Here is a 17,702-nt window from a genome sequence, read left to right on the forward strand (position 1 = left end):
AAAACGAAAAAATCGACTGTGGACAATTCCCGGACCCCTAGAAAAATCGGAAATCATCTCACGAATCCAATGCCGCCGAACAAATTACCCTAGATATTGTAGTTCCAAAGAAAGGGACGAAAAACGGTGTGAACCCAAATCCGGGCCCGTTTGGCTCTAGGAGGCCCAGGATCCGAGAAAAACCCGAAAAACCAAAAAATCGACTTTAGAAAATTCCCGGACCCCTAGAAAAATCGGAAATCGTATTGCGACTCCAATGGCGCCAGTCAAATTGTCCTAGCTGTGATATTTCCAAAGATACGGACGAAAAACCGTGTGATCCCAAATCCGGGCCCGTTTTGCTCTAGGACGCCCAGGAGCCGAGAAAAACGCGAAAAACGAAAAAATCGACTTTAGAAAATTCCCGGATCCCTAGAAAAATCGGAAATCGTCTCACGAATCCAATGGCGCCGAACAAATTACCCTAGATATTATAGTTCCAAAGGAATCGGCGAAAATCGGTCTGAGTCCAAATCCGGGCCAGTTTGGCTCTAAGAGGCCAAGGAGCCGAGAAAAACGCGAAAAAGGAAAAAATCGACTGTGGACAATTCCCGGACCCCTAGAAAAATCGGCAATCATCTCACGAATCCAATGCCGCCGAACAAATTACCCTAGATATTATAGTTCCAAAGAAATGGACGAAAAACGGTGTGATCCCAAATCCGGGCCCGTTTTGCTCTAGGAGGCCCAAGAGCCGAGAAAAACCCGAAAAACCAAACAATCGACTTTAGAAAATTCCCGGACCCCTAGAAAAATCGGAAATCGTATTGCGAATCCAATGGCGCCAGTCAAATTGTCCTAGCTGTGATATTTCCAAAGATACGGACGAAAAACCGTGTGATCCCAAATCCGGGCCCGTTTTGCTCTAGGACGCCCAGGAGCCGAGAAAAACGCGAAAAACGAAAAAATCGACTTTAGAAAATTCCCGGACCCCTAGAAAAATCGGAAATCGTCTCACGAATCCAATGGCGCTAGACAAAGTGTTCTAGCTATGATATTTCCAAAGATATGGTCAAAAAACGGTGTGATTTTCGCAAAACGAAAAAATCTACTGTGGGCAATTCGCGGACCCATAGAAAAATCGGAAATCGTCTCACGATTCCAATGGCGCCAGCCAAATTATCCTAGCTATGATAGTTCCAAAGAAATGGACGAAAAACGGTGTGATCCCAAATCCGGGCCCGTTTTGCTCTAGGAGGGCCAGGAGCCGAGAAAAATGCGAAAAACGAAAAAATTGAATGTGGACAATTCGCGGACCCCTAGAAAAATCGGCAATCGTCTCACGAATCCCATGGCGCCAGCCAAATTGCCCTAGCTATGATATTTCCAAAGATATGGGCGAAGAACGGTGTGATCCCAAATCCAGGCCCGTTTGGCTCTAGGAGGCCCAGGAGCCGAGAAAAACGCGAAAAACCAAAAAATCGACTTTAGCAAATTCCCGGACCCCTAGAAAAATCGGAAATCGTATTGCGAATCCAATGGCGCCAGCCAAATTGTCCTAGCTGTGATATTTCCAAAGATACGGACGAAAAACCGTGTGATCCCAAATCCGGGCCCGTTTTGCTCTAGGAGGCCCAGGAGCCGAGAAAAACGCGAAAAACGAAAAAATCGACTTTAGAAAATTCCCGGATCCCTAGAAAAATCGGAAATCGTCTCACGAATCCAATGGCGCCGAACAAATTACCCTAGATATTATAGTTCCAAAGAAATGGGCGAAAATCGGTCTGAGTCCAAATCCGGGCCCGTCTGGCTCTAAGAGGCCAAGGAGCCGAGAAAAACGCGGAAAACGAAAAAATCGACTGTGGACAATTCCCGGATCCCTAGAAAAATCGGAAATCATCTCACGAATCCAATGCCGCCGAACAAATTACCCTAGATATTGTAGTTCCAAAGAAAGGGACGAAAAACGGTGTGAACCCAAATCCGGGCCCGTTTGGCTCTAGGAGGCCCAGGATCCGAGAAAAACGCGAAAAACGAAAAAATTGAATGTGGACAATTCGCGGACCCCTAGAAAAATCGGAAATCGTCTCACGAATCCCATGGCGCCAGCCAAATTGCCCTAGCTATGATATTTCCAAAGATATGGGCGAAGAACGGTGTGATCCCAAATCCAGGCCCGTTTGGCTCTAGGAGGCCCAGGAGCCGAGAAAAACGCGAAAAACCAAAAAATCGACTTTAGCAAATTCCCGGACCCCTAGAAAAATCGGAAATCGTATTGCGAATCCAATGGCGCCAGCCAAATTGTCCTAGCTGTGATATTTCCAAAAATACGGACGAAAAACCGTGTGATCCCAAATCCGGGCCCGTTTTACTCTAGGAGGCCCAGGAGCCGAGAAAAACGCGAAAAACGAAAAAATCGACTTTAGAAAATCCCCGGATCCCTAGAAAAATCGGAAATCGTCTCACGAATCCAATGGCGCCGAACAAATTACCCTAGATATTATAGTTCCAAAGAAATGGGCGAAAATCGGTCTGAGTCCAAATCCGGGCCCGTTTGGCTCTAAGAGGCCAAGGAGCCGAGAAAAACGCGGAAAACGAAAAAATCGACTGTGGACAATTCCCGGACCCCTAGAAAAATCGGAAATCATCTCACGAATCCAATGCCGCCGAACAAATTACCCTAGATATTGTAGTTCCAAAGAAAGGGACGAAAAACGGTGTGAACCCAAATCCGGGCCCGTTTGGCTCTAGGAGGCCCAGGATCCGAGAAAAACGCGAAAAACGAAAAAATCGACTTTAGAAAATTCCCGGACCCCTAGAAAAATCGGAAATCGTCTCACGAATCCAATGGCGCTAGCCAAAGTGTTCTAGCTATGATATTTCCAAAGATATGGGCTAAAAACGGTGTCATCCCAAATCAGGGCCCGTTTTGCTCTAGGAGGCCCACGAGCCGAGAAAAATGCGAAAAACGAAAAAATCGACTTTAGAAAAATCCCGGACCCCTAGAAAAATCGGAAATCCTCTCACGAATCCAATGGTGCCAGCCAAATTATCCTAGCTATGATATTTCCGAAGATATGGACAAAAAACGGTGTGATCCCAAATCCGGGCCCGTTTTCTACTAGGAGGGCCAGGAGCCGAGAAAAATGCGGAAAACGAAAAAATCGACTGTGGACAATTCCCGGACCCCTAGAAAAATCGGAAATCCTCTCACGAATCCAATGCCGCCGAACAAATTACCCTAGATATTATAGTTCCAAAGAAAGGGACGAAAAACGGTGTGAATCCAAATCCGGGCCCGTTTGGCTCTAGGAGGCCCAGGATCCGAGAAAAACGCGAAAAACGAAAAAATCGACTTTAGAAAATTCCCGGACCCCTAGAAAAATCGGAAATCCTCTCACGAATCCAATGGTGCCAGCCAAATTGTCCTAGCTATGATATTTCCAAAGATATGGACGAAAAACGGTGTGAACCCAAATCCGGGCCCGTTTGGCTCTAGGAGGCCCAGGATCCGAGAAAAACGCGAAAAACGAAAAAATCGACTTTAGAAAATTCCCGGACCCCTAGAAAAATCGGAAATCGTCTCACGAATCCAATGGCGCTAGACAAAGTGTTCTAGCTATGATATTTCCAAAGATATGGTCAAAAAACGGTGTGATTTTCGCAAAACGAAAAAATCTACTGTGGGCAATTCGCGGACCCATAGAAAAATCGGAAATCGTCTCACGATTCCAATGGCGCCAGCCAAATTATCCTAGCTATGATAGTTCCAAAGAAATGGACGAAAAACGGTGTGATCCCAAATCCGGGCCCGTTTTGCTCTACGAGGGCCAGGAGCCGAGAAAAATGCGAAAAACGAAAAAATCGACTGTGGACAATTCGCGGACCCCTAGAAAAATCGGAAATCCTCTCACGAATCAAATGGCGCCAGCCAAATTGCCCTAGCTATGATATTTCCAAAGATATGGGCGAAGAACGGTGTGATCCCAAATGCAGGCCCGTTTGGCTCTAGGAGGCCCAGGAGCCGAGAAAAACGCGAAAAACCAAAAAATCGACTGTGGACAATTCCCGGACCCCTAGAAAAATCGGAAATCGTCTCACGAATCCAATGGCGCCAGCCAAATTGCCCTAGCTATGATATTTCCAAAGAAATGGACGAAAAACGGTGTGATGCCTAATCCGGGCCCGTTTTGCTCTAGGAGGCCCAAGAGCCGAGAAAAACGCGAAAAACCAAAAAATCGACTTTAGAAAATTCTCGGACCCCTAGAAAAATCGGAAATCGTATTGCGAATCCAATGGCGCCAGCCAAATTGTCCTAGCTGTGATATTTCCAAAGATACGGACGAAAAACCGTGTGATCCCAAATCCGGGCCCGTTTTGCTCTAGGAGGCCCAGGAGCCGAGAAAAACGCGAAAATCGAAAAAATCGACTTTAGAAAATTCCCGGACCCCTAGAAAAATCGGAAATCGTCTCGCGAATCCAATGGCGCCTGCCAAATTATCCTAGCTATGATATTTCCAAAGATATGGACAAAAAACGGTGTGATACCAAATCCGGGCCCGTTTTCTTCTAGGAGGCCCAGGAGCCGAGAAAAACGCGAAAAACGAAAAAATCGACTTTAGAAAATTCCCGGATCCCTAGAAAAATCGGAAATCGTCTCACGAATCCAATGGCGCCGAACAAATTACCCTAGATATTATAGTTCCAAAGAAATGGGCGAAAATCGGTCTGAGTCCAAATCCGGGCCCGTTTGGCTCTAAGAGGCCAAGGAGCCGAGAAAAACGCGAAAAACGAAAAAATCGACTGTGGACAATTCCCGGACCCCTAGAAAAATCGGAAATCCTCTCACGAATCCAATGCCGCCGAACAAATTACCCTAGATATTATAGTTCCAAAGAAAGGGACGAAAAACGGTGTGAATCCAAATCCGGGCCCGTTTGGCTCTAGGAGGCCCAGGATCCGAGAAAAACGCGAAAAACGAAAAAATCGACTTTAGAAAATTCCCGGACCCCTAGAAAAATCGGAAATCCTCTCACGAATCCAATGGTGCCAGCCAAATTGTCCTAGCTATGATATTTCCAAAGATATGGACGAAAAACGGTGTGAACCCAAATCCGGGCCCGTTTGGCTCTAGGAGGCCCAGGATCCGAGAAAAACGCGAAAAACGAAAAAATCGACTTTAGAAAATTCCCGGACCCCTAGAAAAATCGGAAATCGTCTCACGAATCCAATGGCGCTAGACAAAGTGTTCTAGCTATGATATTTCCAAAGATATGGTCAAAAAACGGTGTGATTTTCGCAAAACGAAAAAATCTACTGTGGGCAATTCGCGGACCCATAGAAAAATCGGAAATCGTCTCACGATTCCAATGGCGCCAGCCAAATTATCCTAGCTATGATAGTTCCAAAGAAATGGACGAAAAACGGTGTGATCCCAAATCCGGGCCCGTTTTGCTCTACGAGGGCCAGGAGCCGAGAAAAATGCGAAAAACGAAAAAATCGACTGTGGACAATTCGCGGACCCCTAGAAAAATCGGAAATCCTCTCACGAATCAAATGGCGCCAGCCAAATTGCCCTAGCTATGATATTTCCAAAGATATGGGCGAAGAACGGTGTGATCCCAAATGCAGGCCCGTTTGGCTCTAGGAGGCCCAGGAGCCGAGAAAAACGCGAAAAACCAAAAAATCGACTGTGGACAATTCCCGGACCCCTAGAAAAATCGGAAATCGTCTCACGAATCCAATGGCGCCAGCCAAATTGCCCTAGCTATGATATTTCCAAAGAAATGGACGAAAAACGGTGTGATGCCTAATCCGGGCCCGTTTTGCTCTAGGAGGCCCAAGAGCCGAGAAAAACGCGAAAAACCAAAAAATCGACTTTAGAAAATTCTCGGACCCCTAGAAAAATCGGAAATCGTATTGCGAATCCAATGGCGCCAGCCAAATTGTCCTAGCTGTGATATTTCCAAAGATACGGACGAAAAACCGTGTGATCCCAAATCCGGGCCCGTTTTGCTCTAGGAGGCCCAGGAGCCGAGAAAAACGCGAAAATCGAAAAAATCGACTTTAGAAAATTCCCGGACCCCTAGAAAAATCGGAAATCGTCTCGCGAATCCAATGGCGCCTGCCAAATTATCCTAGCTATGATATTTCCAAAGATATGGACAAAAAACGGTGTGATACCAAATCCGGGCCCGTTTTCTTCTAGGAGGCCCAGGAGCCGAGAAAAACGCGAAAAACGAAAAAATCGACTTTAGAAAATTCCCGGATCCCTAGAAAAATCGGAAATCGTCTCACGAATCCAATGGCGCCGAACAAATTACCCTAGATATTATAGTTCCAAAGAAATGGGCGAAAATCGGTCTGAGTCCAAATCCGGGCCCGTTTGGCTCTAAGAGGCCAAGGAGCCGAGAAAAACGCGAAAAACGAAAAAATCGACTGTGGACAATTCCCGGACCCCTAGAAAAATCGGAAATCATCTCACGAATCCAATGCCGCCGAACAAATTACCCTAGATATTATAGTTCCAAAGAAAGGGACGAAAAACGGTGTGAACCCAAATCCGGGCCCGTTTGGCTCTAGGAGGCCCAGGATCCGAGAAAAACGCGAAAAACGAAAAAATCGACTTTAGAAAATTCCCGGACCCCTAGAAAAATCGGAAATGGTCTCGCGAATCCAATAGCGCCGAACAAATTACCTTAGATATTATAGTTCCAAAGATATCGACGGAAAACGGTGTGATCCCAAATCAGGGCCTTTTTTGCTCTAGGAGCCATAGGAGTTGGACTGATGTGCAGGCGGAGAGCAATCGGACTGATGCGCAGGTGCGGAGAAATCGAACCGACGAGCACGCGCAGAGGCATCGGACTGATGCGCAGGCGGAGTGGAATCGGACTAATGCGCAGGCGCCGAAGAATCGAACCGATGCGCTTCGACGGGTGACTAGTATATTTCCAAAGATATGGAAGTAAAACGGTGGGCTCCAAAATCCAGACCCTTTTTGCCCTAGGAGGCCCAGGATCCGAGAAAAACCCGAAAAACCAAAAAATCGACTTTAGAAAATTCCCGGACCCCTAGAAAAATCGGAAATCGTATTGCGACTCCAATGGCGCCAGTCAAATTGTCCTAGCTGTGATATTTCCAAAGATACGGACGAAAAACCGTGTGATCCCAAATCCGGGCCCGTTTTGCTCTAGGACGCCCAGGAGCCGAGAAAAACGCGAAAAACGAAAAAATCGACTTTAGAAAATTCCCGGATCCCTAGAAAAATCGGAAATCGTCTCACGAATCCAATGGCGCCGAACAAATTACCCTAGATATTATAGTTCCAAAGGAATCGGCGAAAATCGGTCTGAGTCCAAATCCGGGCCAGTTTGGCTCTAAGAGGCCAAGGAGCCGAGAAAAACGCGAAAAAGGAAAAAATCGACTGTGGACAATTCCCGGACCCCTAGAAAAATCGGCAATCATCTCACGAATCCAATGCCGCCGAACAAATTACCCTAGATATTATAGTTCCAAAGAAATGGACGAAAAACGGTGTGATCCCAAATCCGGGCCCGTTTTGCTCTAGGAGGCCCAAGAGCCGAGAAAAACCCGAAAAACCAAACAATCGACTTTAGAAAATTCCCGGACCCCTAGAAAAATCGGAAATCGTATTGCGAATCCAATGGCGCCAGTCAAATTGTCCTAGCTGTGATATTTCCAAAGATACGGACGAAAAACCGTGTGATCCCAAATCCGGGCCCGTTTTGCTCTAGGACGCCCAGGAGCCGAGAAAAACGCGAAAAAAGAAAAAATCGACTTTAGAAAATTCCCGGACCCCTAGAAAAATCGGAAATCGTCTCACGAATCCAATGGCGCTAGACAAAGTGTTCTAGCTATGATATTTCCAAAGATATGGTCAAAAAACGGTGTGATTTTCGCAAAACGAAAAAATCTACTGTGGGCAATTCGCGGACCCATAGAAAAATCGGAAATCGTCTCACGATTCCAATGGCGCCAGCCAAATTATCCTAGCTATGATAGTTCCAAAGAAATGGACGAAAAACGGTGTGATCCCAAATCCGGGCCCGTTTTGCTCTAGGAGGGCCAGGAGCCGAGAAAAATGCGAAAAACGAAAAAATTGAATGTGGACAATTCGCGGACCCCTAGAAAAATCGGCAATCGTCTCACGAATCCCATGGCGCCAGCCAAATTGCCCTAGCTATGATATTTCCAAAGATATGGGCGAAGAACGGTGTGATCCCAAATCCAGGCCCGTTTGGCTCTAGGAGGCCCAGGAGCCGAGAAAAACGCGAAAAACCAAAAAATCGACTTTAGCAAATTCCCGGACCCCTAGAAAAATCGGAAATCGTATTGCGAATCCAATGGCGCCAGCCAAATTGTCCTAGCTGTGATATTTCCAAAGATACGGACGAAAAACCGTGTGATCCCAAATCCGGGCCCGTTTTGCTCTAGGAGGCCCAGGAGCCGAGAAAAACGCGAAAAACGAAAAAATCGACTTTAGAAAATTCCCGGATCCCTAGAAAAATCGGAAATCGTCTCACGAATCCAATGGCGCCGAACAAATTACCCTAGATATTATAGTTCCAAAGAAATGGGCGAAAATCGGTCTGAGTCCAAATCCGGGCCCGTCTGGCTCTAAGAGGCCAAGGAGCCGAGAAAAACGCGGAAAACGAAAAAATCGACTGTGGACAATTCCCGGATCCCTAGAAAAATCGGAAATCATCTCACGAATCCAATGCCGCCGAACAAATTACCCTAGATATTGTAGTTCCAAAGAAAGGGACGAAAAACGGTGTGAACCCAAATCCGGGCCCGTTTGGCTCTAGGAGGCCCAGGATCCGAGAAAAACGCGAAAAACGAAAAAATTGAATGTGGACAATTCGCGGACCCCTAGAAAAATCGGAAATCGTCTCACGAATCCCATGGCGCCAGCCAAATTGCCCTAGCTATGATATTTCCAAAGATATGGGCGAAGAACGGTGTGATCCCAAATCCAGGCCCGTTTGGCTCTAGGAGGCCCAGGAGCCGAGAAAAACGCGAAAAACCAAAAAATCGACTTTAGCAAATTCCCGGACCCCTAGAAAAATCGGAAATCGTATTGCGAATCCAATGGCGCCAGCCAAATTGTCCTAGCTGTGATATTTCCAAAAATACGGACGAAAAACCGTGTGATCCCAAATCCGGGCCCGTTTTACTCTAGGAGGCCCAGGAGCCGAGAAAAACGCGAAAAACGAAAAAATCGACTTTAGAAAATCCCCGGATCCCTAGAAAAATCGGAAATCGTCTCACGAATCCAATGGCGCCGAACAAATTACCCTAGATATTATAGTTCCAAAGAAATGGGCGAAAATCGGTCTGAGTCCAAATCCGGGCCCGTTTGGCTCTAAGAGGCCAAGGAGCCGAGAAAAACGCGGAAAACGAAAAAATCGACTGTGGACAATTCCCGGACCCCTAGAAAAATCGGAAATCATCTCACGAATCCAATGCCGCCGAACAAATTACCCTAGATATTGTAGTTCCAAAGAAAGGGACGAAAAACGGTGTGAACCCAAATCCGGGCCCGTTTGGCTCTAGGAGGCCCAGGATCCGAGAAAAACGCGAAAAACGAAAAAATCGACTTTAGAAAATTCCCGGACCCCTAGAAAAATCGGAAATCGTCTCACGAATCCAATGGCGCTAGCCAAAGTGTTCTAGCTATGATATTTCCAAAGATATGGGCTAAAAACGGTGTCATCCCAAATCAGGGCCCGTTTTGCTCTAGGAGGCCCACGAGCCGAGAAAAATGCGAAAAACGAAAAAATCGACTTTAGAAAAATCCCGGACCCCTAGAAAAATCGGAAATCCTCTCACGAATCCAATGGTGCCAGCCAAATTATCCTAGCTATGATATTTCCGAAGATATGGACAAAAAACGGTGTGATCCCAAATCCGGGCCCGTTTTCTACTAGGAGGGCCAGGAGCCGAGAAAAATGCGGAAAACGAAAAAATCGACTGTGGACAATTCCCGGACCCCTAGAAAAATCGGAAATCCTCTCACGAATCCAATGCCGCCGAACAAATTACCCTAGATATTATAGTTCCAAAGAAAGGGACGAAAAACGGTGTGAATCCAAATCCGGGCCCGTTTGGCTCTAGGAGGCCCAGGATCCGAGAAAAACGCGAAAAACGAAAAAATCGACTTTAGAAAATTCCCGGACCCCTAGAAAAATCGGAAATCCTCTCACGAATCCAATGGTGCCAGCCAAATTGTCCTAGCTATGATATTTCCAAAGATATGGACGAAAAACGGTGTGAACCCAAATCCGGGCCCGTTTGGCTCTAGGAGGCCCAGGATCCGAGAAAAACGCGAAAAACGAAAAAATCGACTTTAGAAAATTCCCGGACCCCTAGAAAAATCGGAAATCGTCTCACGAATCCAATGGCGCTAGACAAAGTGTTCTAGCTATGATATTTCCAAAGATATGGTCAAAAAACGGTGTGATTTTCGCAAAACGAAAAAATCTACTGTGGGCAATTCGCGGACCCATAGAAAAATCGGAAATCGTCTCACGATTCCAATGGCGCCAGCCAAATTATCCTAGCTATGATAGTTCCAAAGAAATGGACGAAAAACGGTGTGATCCCAAATCCGGGCCCGTTTTGCTCTACGAGGGCCAGGAGCCGAGAAAAATGCGAAAAACGAAAAAATCGACTGTGGACAATTCGCGGACCCCTAGAAAAATCGGAAATCCTCTCACGAATCAAATGGCGCCAGCCAAATTGCCCTAGCTATGATATTTCCAAAGATATGGGCGAAGAACGGTGTGATCCCAAATGCAGGCCCGTTTGGCTCTAGGAGGCCCAGGAGCCGAGAAAAACGCGAAAAACCAAAAAATCGACTGTGGACAATTCCCGGACCCCTAGAAAAATCGGAAATCGTCTCACGAATCCAATGGCGCCAGCCAAATTGCCCTAGCTATGATATTTCCAAAGAAATGGACGAAAAACGGTGTGATGCCTAATCCGGGCCCGTTTTGCTCTAGGAGGCCCAAGAGCCGAGAAAAACGCGAAAAACCAAAAAATCGACTTTAGAAAATTCTCGGACCCCTAGAAAAATCGGAAATCGTATTGCGAATCCAATGGCGCCAGCCAAATTGTCCTAGCTGTGATATTTCCAAAGATACGGACGAAAAACCGTGTGATCCCAAATCCGGGCCCGTTTTGCTCTAGGAGGCCCAGGAGCCGAGAAAAACGCGAAAATCGAAAAAATCGACTTTAGAAAATTCCCGGACCCCTAGAAAAATCGGAAATCGTCTCGCGAATCCAATGGCGCCTGCCAAATTATCCTAGCTATGATATTTCCAAAGATATGGACAAAAAACGGTGTGATACCAAATCCGGGCCCGTTTTCTTCTAGGAGGCCCAGGAGCCGAGAAAAACGCGAAAAACGAAAAAATCGACTTTAGAAAATTCCCGGATCCCTAGAAAAATCGGAAATCGTCTCACGAATCCAATGGCGCCGAACAAATTACCCTAGATATTATAGTTCCAAAGAAATGGGCGAAAATCGGTCTGAGTCCAAATCCGGGCCCGTTTGGCTCTAAGAGGCCAAGGAGCCGAGAAAAACGCGAAAAACGAAAAAATCGACTGTGGACAATTCCCGGACCCCTAGAAAAATCGGAAATCATCTCACGAATCCAATGCCGCCGAACAAATTACCCTAGATATTATAGTTCCAAAGAAAGGGACGAAAAACGGTGTGAACCCAAATCCGGGCCCGTTTGGCTCTAGGAGGCCCAGGATCCGAGAAAAACGCGAAAAACGAAAAAATCGACTTTAGAAAATTCCCGGACCCCTAGAAAAATCGGAAATGGTCTCGCGAATCCAATAGCGCCGAACAAATTACCTTAGATATTATAGTTCCAAAGATATCGACGGAAAACGGTGTGATCCCAAATCAGGGCCTTTTTTGCTCTAGGAGCCATAGGAGTTGGACTGATGTGCAGGCGGAGAGCAATCGGACTGATGCGCAGGTGCGGAGAAATCGAACCGACGAGCACGCGCAGAGGCATCGGACTGATGCGCAGGCGGAGTGGAATCGGACTAATGCGCAGGCGCCGAAGAATCGAACCGATGCGCTTCGACGGGTGACTAGTATATTTCCAAAAATATGGAAGTAAAACGGTGGGCTCCAAAATCCAGACCCTTTTTGCCCTAGGAGGCATAGGAGCCGAGAAAAACGCGAAAAACGAAAAAATCGACTTTAGAAAATTCCCGGATCCCTAGAAAAATCGGAAATCGTCTCACGAATCCAATGGCGCCGAACAAATTACCCTAGATATTATAGTTCCAAAGAAATGGGCGAAAATCGGTCTGAGTCCAAATCCGGGCCCGTTTTGCTCTAGGAGGCCCAAGAGCCGAGAAAAACGCGAAAAACCAAAAAATCGACTTTAGAAAATTCCCGGACTCCTAGAAAAATCGGAAATCGTATTGCGAATCCAATGGCGCCAGCCAAATTGTCCTAGCTGTGATATTTCCAAAGATATGGGGGAAAACGGTGTGATCCCAAATCCGGCCCCGTTTTGCTCGAGGAGGGCCAGGAGCCGAGAAAACCCCGAAATACGAAAAAATCGACTTTAGACAATTCCCGGACCCCTAGAAAAATCGGAAATCGTCTCACGAAACCAATGAGGCCAGTCAAATTGTCCTAGCGATGATATTTCCAAAGATATGGTCAAAAAACGGTGTGATCCCAAATCCGGGTCCGTTTTGCTCTAGGAGGCCCAGGAGCCGAGAAAAACGCGAAAATCGAAAAAATCGACTTTAGAAAATTCCCGGACCCCTAGAAAAATCGGAAATCGTCTCGTGAATCCAATGGCGCCAGCCAAATTATCCTAACTATGATATTTCCAAAGATATGGACAAAAAACGGTGTGATCCCAAATCCGGGCCCGTTTTCTTCTAGGAGGGCCAGGAGCCGAGAAAAATGCGAAAAACGAAAAAATCGACTGTGGACAATGCGCGGACCCCTAGAAAAATCGGAAATCGTCTCACGAATCCAATGGCGCCAGCCAAATTGCCCTAGCTATGATATTTCCAAAGATAGGGACGAAAAACCGTGTGATCCCAAATCCGGGCCCGTTTTGCTCTAGGAGGGCCAGGAGCCGAGAAAAACGCAAAAAACGAAAAAATCGACTGTGGACAATTCCCGGACCCCTAGAAAAATCGGAAATCATCTCACGAATCCAATGCCGCCGAACAAATTACCCTAGATATTATAGTTCCAAAGAAAGGGACGAAAAACGGTGTGAACCCAAATCCGGGCCCGTTTGGCTCTAGGAGGCCCAGGATCCGAGAAAAACGCGAAATACGAAAAAATCGACTTTAGAAAATTCCCGGACCCCTAGAAAAATCGGAAATCGTCTCACGAATCCAATGGCGCCGAACAAATTACCCTAGATATTATAGTTCCAAAGAAATGGGCGAAAATCGGTCTGAGTCCAAATCCGGGCCCGTTTAGCTCAAAGAGGCCAAGGAGCCGAGAAAAACGCGAAAAACGAAAAAATTGACTGTGGACAATTCCCGGACCCCTAGAAAAATCGGACATCATCTCGCGAATCCAATGCCGCCGAACAAATTACCCTAGATATTATAGTTCCAAAGAAAGGGACGAAAAACGGTGTGAACCCAAATCCGGGCCCGTTTGGCTCTAGGAGGCCCAGGATCCGAGAAAAACGCTAAAAACGAAAAAATCGACTTTAGAAAATTCCCGGATCCCTAGAAAAATCGGAAATCGTCTCACGAATCCAATGGCGCCGAACAAATTACCCTAGATATTATAGTTCCAAAGAAATGGGCGAAAATCGGTCTGAGTCCAAATCCGGGCCCGTTTGGCTCTAAGAGGCCAAGGAGCCGAGAAAAACGCGAAAAACGAAAAAATCGACTGTGGACAATTCCCGGACCCCTAGAAAAATCGGAAATCATCTCACGAATCCAATGCCGCCGAACAAATTACCCTAGATATTATGGTTCCAAAGAAAGGGACGAAAAACGGTGTGAACCCAAATCCGGGCCCGTTGGGCTCTAGGAGGCCCAGGATCCGAGAAAAACGCGAAAAACGAAAAAATCGACTTTAGAAAATTCCCGGACCCCTAGAAAAATCGGAAATCGTCTCACGAATCCAATGGCGCTAGCCAAAGTGTTCTAGCTATGATATTTCCAAAGATATGGGCTAAAAACGGTGTCATCCCAAATCAGGGCCCGTTTTGCTCTAGGAGGCCCACGAGCCGAGAAAAATGCGAAAAACGAAAAAATCGACTTTAGAAAATTCCCGGACCCCTAGAAAAATCGGAAATCCTCTCACGAATCCAATGGTGCCAGCCAAATTGTCCTAGCTATGATATTTCCAAAGATACGGACGAAAAACCGTGTGATCCCAAATCCGGGCCCGTTTTGCTCTAGGAGGCCCAGGAGCCGAGAAAAACGCGAAAAACGAAAAAATCGACTTTAGAAAATTCCCGGATCCCTAGAAAAATCGGAAATCATCTCACGAATCCAATGGCGCCGAACAAATTACCCTAGATATTATAGTTCCAAAGAAATGGGCGAAAATCGGTCTGAGTCCAAATCCGGGCCCGTTTGGCTCTAAGAGGCCAAGGAGCCGAGAAAAACGCGGAAAACGAAAAAATCGACTGTGGACAATTCCCGGACCCCTAGAAAAATCGGAAATCATCTCACGAATCCAATGCCGCCGAACAAATTACCCTAGATATTATAGTTCCAAAGAAAGGGACGAAAAACGGTGTGAACCCAAATCCGGGCCCGTTTGGCTCTAGGAGGCCCAGGATCCGAGAAAAACGCGAAAAACGAAAAAATCGACTTTAGAAAATTCCCGGACCCCTAGAAAAATCGGAAATCGTCTCACGAATCCAATGGCGCTAGCCAAAGTGTTCTAGCTATGATATTTCCAAAGATATGGGCTAAAAACGGTGTCATCCCAAATCAGGGCCCGTTTTGCTCTAGGAGGCTCACGAGCCGAGAAAAATGCGAAAAACGAAAAAATCGACTTTAGAAAAATCCCGGACCCCTAGAAAAATCGGAAATCCTCTCACGAATCCAATGGTGCCAGCCAAATTATCCTAGCTATGATATTTCCGAAGATATGGACAAAAAACGGTGTGATCCCAAATCCGGGCCCGTTTTCTACTAGGAGGGCCAGGAGCCGAGAAAAATGCGAAAAACGAAAAAATCGACTGTGGACAATTCCCGGACCCCTAGAAAAATCGGAAATCATCTCACGAATCCAATGGCGCCAGCCAAATTGCCCTAGATATTATAGTTCCAAAGAAAGGGACGAAAAACGGTGTGAATCCAAATCCGGGCCCGTTTGGCTCTAGGAGGCCCAGGATCCGAGAAAAACGCGAAAATCGAAAAAATCGACTTTAGAAAATTCCCGGACCCCTAGAAAAATCGGAAATCGTCTCACGAATCCAATGGCGCCAGCCAAATTGTCCTAGCTATGATATTTCCAAAGATATGGACGAAAAACGGTGTGATCCCAAATCCGGGCCCGTTTTGCTCTAGGAGGCCCAAGAGCCGAGAAAAACGCGAAAAACCAAAAAATCGACTTTAGAAAATTCCCGGACCCCTAGAAAAATCGGAAATCGTATTGCGAATCCAATGGCGCCAGCCAAATTGTCCTAGCTGTGATATTTCCAAAGATACGGACGAAAAACCGTGTGATCCCAAATCCGGGCCCGTTTTGCTCTAGGAGGCCCAGGAGCCGAGAAAAACGCGAAAAACGAAAAAATCGACTTTAGAAAATTCCCGGATCCCTAGAAAAATCGGAAATCGTCTCACGAATCCAATGGCGCCGAACAAATTACCCTAGATATTATAGTTCCAAAGAAATGGGCGAAAATCGGTCTGAGTCCAAATCCGGGCCCGTTTGGCTCTAATAGGCCAAGGAGCCGAGAAAAACGCGAAAAACGAAAAAATCGACTGTGGACAATTCCCGGACCCCTAGAAAAATCGGAAATCATCTCACGAATCCAATGCCGCCGAACAAATTACCCTAGATATTATAGTTCCAAAGAAAGGGACGAAAAGCGGTGTGAACCCAAATCCGGGCCCGTTTGGCTCTAATAGGCCAAGGAGCCGAGAAAAATGCGAAAAACGAAAAAATCGACTGTGGACAATTCGCGGACCCCTAGAAAAATCGGAAATCGTCTCACGAATCAAATGGCGCCAGCCAAATTGCCCTAGCTATGATATTTCCAAAGATATGGGCGAAGAACGGTGTGATCCCAAATGCAGGCCCGTTTGGCTCTAGGAGGCCCAGGAGCCGAGAAAAACGCGAAAAACCAAAAATCGACTTTAGAAAATTCCCGGACCCCTAGAAAAATCGGAAATCGTCTCACGAATCCAATGGCGCTAGCCAAAGTGTTCTAGCTATGATATTTCCAAAGATATGGTCAAAAAAGGGTGTGATTTCCGCAAAACGAAAAAATCTACTGTGGGCAATTCACGGACCCCTTGAAAAATCGGAAATCGTCTCACGAATCCAATGGCGCCAGCCAAATTGCCCTAGCTATGATATTTCCAAAGATATGGGCGAAGAACGGTGTGATCCCAAATCCAGGCCCGTTTGGCTCTAGGAGGCCCAGGAGCTGAGAAAAACGCGAAAAACCAAAAAATCGACTGTGGACAATTCCCGGACCCCTAGAAAAATCGGAAATCATCTCACGAATCCAATGCCGCCGAACAAATTACCCTAGATATTATAGTTCCAAAGAAATGGACGAAAAACGGTGTGATCCCAAATCCGGGCCCGTTTTGCTCTAGGAGGCCCAAGAGCCGAGAAAAACCCGAAAAACCAAAAAATCGACTTTAGAAAATTCCCGGACCCCTAGAAAAATCGGAAATCGTATTGCGAATCCAATGGCGCCAGTCAAATTGTCCTAGCTGTGATATTTCCAAAGATACGGACGAAAAACCGTGTGATCCCAAATCCGGGCCCGTTTTGCTCTAGGACGCCCAGGAGCCGAGAAAAACGCGAAAAACGAAAAAATCGACTTTAGAAAATTCCCGGATCCCTAGAAAAATCGGAAATCGTCTCACGAATCCAATGGCGCTAGACAAAGTGTTCTAGCTATGATATTTCCAAAGATATGGTCAAAAAACGGTGTGATTTTCGCAAAACGAAAAAATCTACTGTGGGCAATTCGCGGACCCATAGAAAAATCGGAAATCGTCTCACGATTCCAATGGCGCCAGCCAAATTATCCTAGCTATGATAGTTCCAAAGAAATGGACGAAAAACGGTGTGATCCCAAATCCGGGCCCGTTTTGCTCTAGGAGGGCCAGGAGCCGAGAAAAATGCGAAAAACGAAAAAATTGAATGTGGACAATTCGCGGACCCCTAGAAAAATCGGAAATCGTCTCACGAATCCAATGGCGCCGAACAAATTACCCTAGATATTATAGTTCCAAAGGAATCGGCGAAAATCGGTCTGAGTCCAAATCCGGGCCAGTTTGGCTCTAAGAGGCCAAGGAGCCGAGAAAAACGCGAAAAACGAAAAAATCGACTGTGGACAATTCCCGGACCCCTAGAAAAATCGGAAATCATCTCACGAATCCAATGCCGCCGAACAAATTACCCTAGATATTATAGTTCCAAAGAAATGGACGAAAAACGGTGTGATCCCAAATCCGGGCCCGTTTTGCTCTAGGAGGCCCAA

This window comes from Diachasmimorpha longicaudata, chromosome 1, assembly GCF_034640455.1.
Source record: "Diachasmimorpha longicaudata isolate KC_UGA_2023 chromosome 1, iyDiaLong2, whole genome shotgun sequence".
NCBI lineage: Eukaryota > Metazoa > Arthropoda > Insecta > Hymenoptera > Braconidae > Diachasmimorpha > Diachasmimorpha longicaudata.